Below are 9504 nucleotides of genomic sequence, written 5' to 3'. Positions count from 1 at the left end.
CTTCTCATGCCTTAGTTGAACTCAAATTTGAGGAAAAAAACATTGAAGAACTCAAATCTAAGGAAAAAGACATTCAAGTTAAGAAGAATCAAGCTTCTATTAGAATATTGTCAGAGACCTACGTTGATTTACCTACATCGGAGCTCAAATGGAAGCATATGGCGATGACACTTGTTCATCGTCTTGATGGGTTGACCATACAGATTAAATCTTCTTTACTTGTTATTATTTACATTTTTCTGCAGCTGGATGGTTATTTGTGCTTATGGTGTTTAATGATCCATTAAACACTTATTTCCTAAAATCTGTTGCTCCTCCTCCCTCCTAACAACTATTAACCACTTCAATTTTTAACTTTATATCATTATCTAATGCTTATTCCTTTTTTCAAACTAATTTTCTAAAGCCCCTTCACATGCATGTGCAATTACTTTTGAAAAATTGAAGTGCTATATTTTTTTCAATTTCTTTTATGAACATATTTGGGGTTTCAACTTGTTGGGAACCCTATGAACATGATAGTGTCCTTGTATTAGACTCTTTTCACTTGGCGGGGAGGTTTCTTTTAATAGGTTCTTGCACAATCTTGCTTTAGACTTTCCTTTTTCAACTTTTCTATACTACCCGCTTTAACAAAAGTTCTAATCCAATACCTATATCAAAAGGGAAAGGAATGTGTTTGGAAAGGGGCTATATTCTTGTCCTTCAGAAAAACCATGTTCTAGATGAACAAATAGGGGAATGTCTTTGGAAAGTAGCTGCTTCTCATTAAGATTGTTCTGTAACCATATGCCTTCTCATGACAACAAGTTCTTCATTCCATGATTTGAGATATTATGATATTTCAAACTTGTTTTGAGATTGAAATTTGATGTGGTTAAAAGGTATAGAAAGATTTTGGAAATGGATAAGCTTTTGGTTTTGGACTTTAGGATGTGGAAAAAAAAAAAAGAGAGAGTGCCAAGAAGTGTTTTGACAATATGCTTTTAAAATCATAACAATCTAAACCCAAAAATTTCAAAGTCCGAAAATCTATTTAGGAGGGTTGAAGCTTTGGTAGGGTTGCTTTCTAAAAGAAGCTTTATGGAAAAGCCATTTTGTTGGGGTGAAATACAAATAAATTTGGCTTCCGATGATTTTCAACAAAGCATATTATATAGCATCTCTTTAAGTCCTAAAACAATAGAGTTTATTTTAGACATATAAATGTTGAATGGCCTTGACTAGCATCACCATCTTGTGTGCTTGACCTACATTATGATAGGCCTAAAACATAACAACAAGCTTGTTGGCTATGAGACAAGCCTAGATATTTACACTACTTAGTGAAATTTTCTGCACATGTGTTTATGATATTTTCATCTTTTTTTGTGTAATGTAAAAAATATTACTTTTTCTTTTTGTAAAAGTTTCCTTGTTGGAGTTAGCTATCAAAATTTGTTTGTTAGTCTCTTTTTGGTATTCTAGAGTTATCCTACTTTATAAAGGTTTTTTTTTTTTTTTGGTTTTCTAGATCTCCCCCTAGACAATCACATAGTTCCTCTTTGAAGGTCACTTATCAATCATAGGCATAGTTCTCTTGTTCATAGGCATGTTCATTCACACTCAAGTTCAGTCTCTCCACACAAGTTGCTTTGTTTAATTAATTCTAGCTATCGATTCCTTAGTATAGAATTGAACTTGATATTGGAGTCAATTGCATGTGATCTTATTTTCGTTTCACATGGATGAGAGTGTGCATGTGCTTGGCTCCCTGCTCTCAAAAGAAAAGAGAAAAGTTTACATAATTTATGTTATGGAGAAAATGATATTGGAAATTTCAAAACTTTGTATAATTTATATATGTTATGTAGAGGTAATCACATAATATTGGAGTATGTATAAGTTCTCTATGATTGATCATGTGATTGTTAATTTGTCAACTCATGGAACTAAAAATTTGAAGGATGTGTATAGTTAACTAAGTGGCATAGTTCATTGGATTAGTGTAATTTGGAGAAAGTTGAACACTTGTGTCTAGTATGAGTTTGACAGCATTGACACATAGTGTTAGACAAAAGCAACAACAAGATGGTTGAAAATAGTCAAATTGGTATTGTTTTAGAATATTACAAGTATGTCAAACACCCTAAGAAATTCAAGCTGGCTCAGCCACCTCTAGTCGCTTGTTACATGCATTCCTTCCACACTAAAGATATACATCTATGTAGTTGTAGTAGAAAAATCATGTGGACACTATTCCATCAGTTTCATTTGCTGCTTATATCTACCTTAAACAGGCATGCATTTGAAAATAAACACATCAAATTAGTAGGGATGATTAAGGATGCAACTTGGGTTGGGTTGGGTCGAGTTGATGCTCGGGTTAAGGTTAGGGTTGAAATTTATGACCCGACTTTACTTCGAGTTGGGTTAGGGTTGACCACTCAGGCAACCCGACTCTATAGTACATAATCATATATATATATATATATATATATGATTATATCAAACATTGATTTGTTTAGATGCATGGTAGTTGTATAGCCACCACCACATATTATAATTTATTTCATTTAAGATAATCATTTCACTTAATCCTAATTGGAAATACTAAAACCTTGATAACATATTTTATGTTTTTTGAATATTTTATTCTTTATATCCTCTTTGTTGTTTGCCACCAATAGCTTGCTACCCATAAAAGATCTATTATAAGTCATCATAATAAACTATAGTCATTTCAAACACCTTTTTTTTTTGAATTTTGTACTTAATGAACCAATAAAAACATCAACAAACAAATACTTATAAAACATAGGATTAATATATGTAATGAAAGTTTAGTTAAGATCTAAGATTAAGAAGTTCTATGAGATTTTAAGACATGGGAAGAAGGTTGTGTTGGGCCCAACCTGAGCCCAGCCCAACCCGAAGTTGACTTTGGGTTGGGTTAGGGTTGAAGGAATTTAGTTAGGGTTAGGGTTTGGGTTGGGTAGGTTGGGTTGAAGGTCGGGTTGGGTTAGGGGTTTAGAACTTAGGGTTGTGGTAGGGTTGGCCTCAACTTGACCTAACTCGGCCTGACTTGCAGCCTTGGGGATGGATGATCATGGGTTGGGATGGGCTGGTTTTGGGCCTATTACTTTAAATATAGAATATAATATGTATGTGCCAACAAGATTGGGCCAGGCCAAGGCCTAGCCTATAAATATCTGGACTAGGCTTGGCTGGGCTTATAAATGATCAACCCTATTGTTTAGGCTTTTGGGTTGTTCAATCTAAACTTGGATAAGATGCTAACCACACCACTAGTCTTATCTCTTGGAAAAATGATTTCCAAAATTTTTTCTTTGCAACTCATATATCCTCCCTTCCCTTGTGATATCTGGTGGCATTGGCACTTCATTTATCATTACTTCGTTAGGTTGTTTAGAAGCAATGATTCATACCTGCCTACTTGGAAGCTTAAATTCCCCTTGTTAACATATGACCCACATGATCAGAAAGGGAAGATCTTCTTGGAACCCTTTTCCTTCTGTTTGCCCGCATGAAATAGGAAACATTTGATGGAGAGGGGTTAATGCTTTCAGCTTTCATGGGTAGAGTAGAGGGGTTTTGTTAGAGAATAAAAACATATCCAATGACCTGACTTAACAATTTAAGCTTTTAGGTTAAGCGGTTCTTTTAGATGGTATCAAGCTTATTTGACCATGTAGTCTAGTATTTGATCCCTCGATATAATTAATTAAATTTCAGCAGAAGCTATGGGTAGGCCTATTTTTGTTGATGCTCCAAGATCAATGGGCTTTTATGTGAGGGGGCATGCTATAGAATATAAAAAACTATTCAGGGACCAAACCTAACAGCTTAAGCTTTTAGGTTGAATGGTTCCTCTAAAGGTTGATCTACTTTTGCCATTCTAGAAGAGCTCTGGATATTTCAACCAACTTTGAGTTCACTAGAACAATATTATCTTTGAGCCTTCTTAATAATGTCTAGATGTAAATATGCCCTTTCTTTTATTATTATTATTATTTTGTGGGGGTGAGGGTACAAGAAAAAACAATTTCAACTGTAATTTCGGTGTCAAAAGAAAAGCTGCATAATTTCTTTAATTGAAGGGAGTTGGGAGAAACCTTGCAAGCTACAAAACTGGTTTTGACCCACACTGAACTATTTTTGATAAACACAATATATTCTTCTTGTTGTGTATTGCTTAAATATCATAGTGGTTTCTTTTCTTCTTTATCTATTAATGGAGGATTGAATTTCTTCCAAATTTCTTCCCTTGGTTTCTAGAACAATCTTCACCATGAACAGAATGGTTAATGCACAAAATCCAGCATAGGAGAAGAATGTACTTGAAAATTAACCAGTAAGTATAGAATATGCTGTCAAACAATGTCTACTCAACTTTCCATGTTCTACTCAGAACTGAAAATTCTTCTTCACCTGAGGAGCTCCACTTCATGAAAAAGTTGAAAGTGTAGGAAACTGCCCAAGCGCCTACAAAATTTGAAACTTCTGGATTTTAAAACAACAAATTGATTTTCATAGCATTTTAAGTTACCAATACTCCTACCACAGCTAGCACTGGAACCCATTCATATACCAATTCATGGCTCTGTAAACAAAATAGTAAATGTTAAATTATAAATCAAGTTTGAATTTTGAAATAATAATTATGTTTACCTTGAGATAGAAAGAAAATCCTGTTAGAAAACAGCCCAAGAATGGCCCTGTTGTTGAAACCTGAAATTAAGACATCTCCATTGATCATCATAGATGTCTATGTTATATACTTTTTGTGGTAAGAATAAAGAACAACTTTAATACTACTTACCTCCTTCCATATTTATCCATTAAGATTGCAACCACAATAGTTATGGGGACCTATTAAATAGTAGTGTGAGATTAGGTAGAGAGAGTATCCTATTTTTGAGGATTGTGGTAGTGATGAAATCCTGAAGACAAGCATAAGATATGGTTCCATTTTTTCTTTTGATGAACCTACAATTCTAAATAAAATAAAGTTCAGATGTTGATGAAATTCATTAAGGATATTTAGATCATCCAGAGGAAGATAACAAGAAGATATGCTTTACCAGCTGCCACAAAAGTTTCACTTGCATAAAATCCTATTCCATTTATACCTCCTAATTGCTGGAATACCATTAGTCCAACTCCAACCCGGATGCAATCAGTAGGTTTAAAAGTTTAAAGTTTTAATGATATGGATATATATTGTCAAATGATCAACAGAAGTAGCTATTGAATTAAAATATTATGTTGAGGAAGAAAGGTCCTTACTGTGACTGAGTGAATATATTTCTTTTGAAATAAATCCAATATTCTAGCTTTGGGCAAGTGTTGAAGAGTGCCTATATAATCCTGTTAGGAAACAAACCAGTCAGTACTTAATCATTCTAATTTGTTTCATAGAAGCCACAGACTTGAATTTCAGTAGTTTCATATATCAGAAATATCAACATCATTTCCACGCAGTCTTAGCATGAAACTTCAAACTCCTTGAGGCCAACCTTTGCCTACAAACACAGGCAAGGATATGAAATCTGTGTCATTATTTACCCTGTTTTCCATACAACCTGACCAATATTTTTAAATATATTTGCTTACCTGCTATCTAGGAGACTCAGGAACAAAGAAGAGACCCAGGAGAAGGAAAAACAATGGAAAAAGTCCTTCAAACAAGACACCCCAATCAATTAGTCCCTGTAAATGTGCCAATTTAATCTTTAGCTGTTAGAACTTGCTAGTTTTAAGAGCCAGTGTTCACCATGATACAACTAACCCTATTAAGAAGGCAACTAATGATCCAGCGACAATCATGAGGTGCAGAATAGTTTATGTAATCATTTATTGTTTTTCTTTTTTATGTTGAACTCCTACTTTTATATATTCAGAAAAAAAACTACACTTGTGCATATTCTTGTATTGTCCTCATGGCGTTTGATACCTGGGTTTTTTGTATCACAGAGTTGTCAGAGAATTTATTTACACAAGGTTTTTATGTAAGTGTATCATGGACTGGAGTGAACATTATATTTGTTTGTTTTCTAGGTGACTTTCAATTTGTGGTGTGCATGTTTATATAGGAAGCAAGTCTGATGACCTGCTTTAGGAAAATATAGAACTATAATACTGTAGGCTTTTATTAATGCCATGTAAATTGGGGGAAGAAGACAATCTAGAAGAGTTTGATGTATAATCTGACATACTCGTGCATGTGGGTGTGTCTCTCTATTTGTGTTTATTAACACAAGTTTGATTGAAGAATTACCTTATTTGTATTTAATGCATAACTGGGGCTATCAATGAGATAGAAAACCTAAAGGTTTCCTGTATAAATATGTTGGAAGAAAAGGGATCTTTTGTGCATGTGGGTGTATATGTCTATGTGTTTAGAAACACAAATTTGATTGAAAAAGTACCTTGTATTTAATGCATAACTGATAATGTACAGGAGAATGCTATGTTTGATTTGAAGGAAAAAGTAAGGAAAAGAAAGGAAAGTTAGGGAAACCTTCACTAATCTTGTATAGGTTTCTCTAACTTTCCTTTCTTTTTCTTACCTTTTCCTTCAAACCAAACATAGCATAAAAGGTTTCCTATGTATACATACATATGCTAGAGGAGATGGGATCTTTTTGTCTTCCCATTCTGGCCATGTAGGTGTTCTCCCATTCAGGGAGAGCCACCTAGCCATAAAAACAAGCATACTGACCCGTGGATATATCAATTTCCAGACCTTCGGGAAATGAAAGACAATCTAAATGACATTATTATATTAAGCAAAGCATGGTTTTCAAAACCAGACAGTCAGACTGGAAAAACCAAGAACCGGTTAGGTGATCGGTTTCGTTTTTCCCCAAAACCGTATATTTGAAAAAAAGACGTTGATTTGATCAACAAACCACTGATCCAGGCAGTTGAATCGTTCAAACCATTCAATGGTTTTGACCTTTTTTATTTTTTTTTTTATTTTTTTTTGTTAGAACGGTCCGATCATTCGACCCGATAATCAGACCCCCGACTGGTTCGTTCTTTGGATCGGTTTTAAAAACCTTCAAGCAAAGACAAATCCAATTAGGAACCATGTGTAGAAAGAAGGTTCTAAAAAAATTAAATTGTTAAATATTTAATAACTTCTATAAATTACTCTTGAAAGCAAGAAAAATGCCTATATGAAAATTCTTTTATATGACACAAATAATTAATGAAAATTTATTCAATCAAATAACTATATGGCCTTCATTTAAAGAAATATATTTATGTGTATGTACAGATAAGTATGTTGATCTTTTACTTCTTGATTTTTAAATAAGAGACGAATAAAACACGAACTGAATTAACCTCACTCTAATTTTCTGCTTTTTCTTTTCTTTTTTTTTTTAATCTATGTAATTATTTCAGCAACCAATCAAATGCGTGTGAAACAAAGTAGAGGCTGAGACGTTTGGACTTCTAAAACACGATGGGAGAAGATCAAACGTTTCATCTCTCTAACCTTTTCATTTACAGACATGAAGAACAATTTTCCATTCAAACTTCTTTCATTTAATTAAGCTTTCTAACACAACTTCGGCAGTCAGTACCTTCAGGAGACCGAGAACACCCTCTCAATCTCAGACATCCAGTTCTCACACGCTCTTGGTCTCAGCTCTCACACCCTCTCAGTCTCAGACCAAGAACACATTCAGGAGACCAAAAGGTTGAACCGTCTCAGACTTTTTTTAATTTTCATTCTTTTCTCATCTCACTTTTTTGTTTTATACACAGGTTTTCTTCCAACTTCTTTGGTTTCAGCTCCGCCGTGTTGCAGGCATTTCAACTGATGTACCGAGTGAGGTTTCAGATGTTGCAAACATTGCAGGGGTTTCAGACGTTTTCACCTCCCTTTTGGATTGAGCACGTCTTTTTTGGGTTAAGCAGATGTTTCAGAGGTTGTAGACGTTTCAGCCCTTCCAAACAGTAGGTAGGAGGCCAAACGTCTTCTTTATTGTGAAAAAACGAAGGTTTAATAAAAAAAAGAGTAAAATCACCCAAAAAAATACCTAAAAACTAATCAGGTTGACGTAGGACCCGTATGATGGTTCAGGCGAAGAAGATGATTTAAGCGGGTCGACGACGACCCGTTTTCGAAAATCCGAATACAAAATAACGGGTCCAGCTGATCCGGTCCGTACACATTACGGGTCATCTGGACCCTGCATAATACAATTAAACCCGTGCATTGTATGGGTCTAATAATAAAAATATTTTAATAATAATAATAATCATAATCATTATAAATATAATAGTAATAATAATATACAATATATCATAATAAGGGTAAATTTTTTAAACTATCCTTATGGTTTAGGTAATTAACTAAGTGTACCGATAGTGTTTGAAAATTGACTAACATGTTTCTGACAATTGACTAATTCTATCCTTATTGTTAGCATTCTTATTGACGACGACAGTGATGATGATTTCGAATTTGGTGGTGCTCTAGTTCTTCCCGGCAACGACAGAAATAGAAGAAATTGGCACAATCAAGGTAATTTAAATTCAAGGTAGATATTCCTACTTTTAGTGGAGATCTTGGCATTGAGGGACTTCTAGATTGGATCACAGAAGTCGATAGATTCTTTGAATACATGGAGATACCAGAGGAACGAAGGGTAAAACTGGTAGCTTTTCGATTAAAGGGAGGCGCATCTGTTTGGTGGGAACGACTGAGAGAGACCCAGATTAGAGAAGGAAGGGGCCCTGTCCGAACTTGGAGGCGCATGAAACAATTAATCAGAGGTAGATTTTTACCCCCTGACTGTGAACAATATATGTTTGAATCTTACCAGCGGTGTACGTAGGGTTCACGTAGTGTTAATGAGTACACATCAGAATTTTTAAGATTAGTAGAAAGAAACCAGTTGTCTGAAAGTGATAACCAGTAGGCAGCTTGTTATCTAAGCGGGTTAAGACCGTCCATCAGGGACAAAATTGGTGTACAAATTAATGTTCCAAGACAAGGCACACAGTGATAATTACCGTTGATACAGCGGGAGCGACAACAGACCGGCAACTGTCGACAGGAACAAATCAGTCCCGGCAGTGCAACCCTCTCACCCGGCAAGCACAAGTAATGCCGGTAAGGCTACTACAGGAGGACATACTTGAGGTAATCCTTCCAACCCTTCTAAACCCAATAACCCTTATGCAAGGTCTGCTCCTATTAAATGTTTTAATTGTAATGATGTTGGACGTAGATCCAATGACTGTCCCAAGAGGAAGGCAGTTAATATGGTAGAAAGGGAGGAGGAAGAAAATATTGAGGAAGAGGTATATTGTGGGCCTGATGGGGAGGATGAAGAGGGTCCATATGAACATGAGGAGTATACTTGTGTGGTCAGAAAATTAATGTTGTCCCAGAAAAATAAGGATACTTCTCAAAGGCACAGATTATTTCGTACCAGATGTACTGTCAAGGGAAAATTATTTAATTTAATTATTGATAGTGGC

The 9504-nt window shown here is 35.0% G+C and overlaps 1 pseudogene; it reads right to left on the bottom strand.

Moving 5' to 3' along the window:
• Window positions 1-4224: 4224 nt before the first annotated feature.
• On the bottom strand, window positions 4225-5829 carry LOC148802426 (sugar transporter ERD6-like 16; annotated as a pseudogene).
• Between the last annotated feature and the right edge of the window lie 3675 nt (window positions 5830-9504).

Source organism: Nelumbo nucifera, chromosome 2, assembly GCF_055504915.1.
Source record: "Nelumbo nucifera cultivar China Antique chromosome 2, China Antique-T2T, whole genome shotgun sequence".
Lineage (NCBI taxonomy): Eukaryota > Viridiplantae > Streptophyta > Magnoliopsida > Proteales > Nelumbonaceae > Nelumbo > Nelumbo nucifera.
This window is presented reverse-complemented; position numbering and strand designations above follow the sequence as displayed.